The sequence below is a fragment of the Cariama cristata genome, unplaced genomic scaffold (genome assembly GCF_000690535.1).
Source record: "Cariama cristata isolate BGI_N322 unplaced genomic scaffold, ASM69053v1 scaffold24314, whole genome shotgun sequence".
NCBI classification, from domain to species: Eukaryota; Metazoa; Chordata; class Aves; order Cariamiformes; family Cariamidae; genus Cariama; species Cariama cristata.
This window is the reverse complement of record NW_009612706.1, coordinates 19,420-19,747: the sequence shown is the minus strand read 5'-3', so window position 1 is coordinate 19,747 and position 328 is coordinate 19,420. Positions and strand designations below refer to the sequence as shown.

The 328-nt window shown below is 51.8% G+C and overlaps 1 protein-coding gene across 1 annotated transcript in view; it reads left to right on the top strand.

Annotated features, from left to right (window-relative positions):
• EGFL7 (EGF-like-domain, multiple 7) overlaps nt 1-328 on the top strand; it is an 8,793-nt gene that overhangs the window by 207 nt on the left and 8,258 nt on the right. The window lies entirely within an intron of this gene.

Below are 328 nucleotides of genomic sequence, written 5' to 3'. Positions count from 1 at the left end.
GAGGTGGGAAAAGGCTCTGCCAAGTCCTCCCGGGGCAGCCGGGGCTCAGCAGCCCTTCGTCGGTGTTCATTTGTTTTGTCACTGAAGCGAAAAAACCTCTCAGAGAAAATGCCCTGGCTCTGTTTAGCTCTATGCAGGGGACAGAAAGACACGCTGGGCTTTTTGTCCAGGAGAGTCAAAAGTTAATGAGGCCCTGAGTTGTTCATAAATTATTATTATCTCTTCCAAGCACATCCTTGCACAAAAATGTGCGCGCAATCTTGCTCTCACACCAATCAAGCCTTGCAAGCGAGCCGTCAGAGGAGGGGCAGCCTCCCAGCCCTCAGAG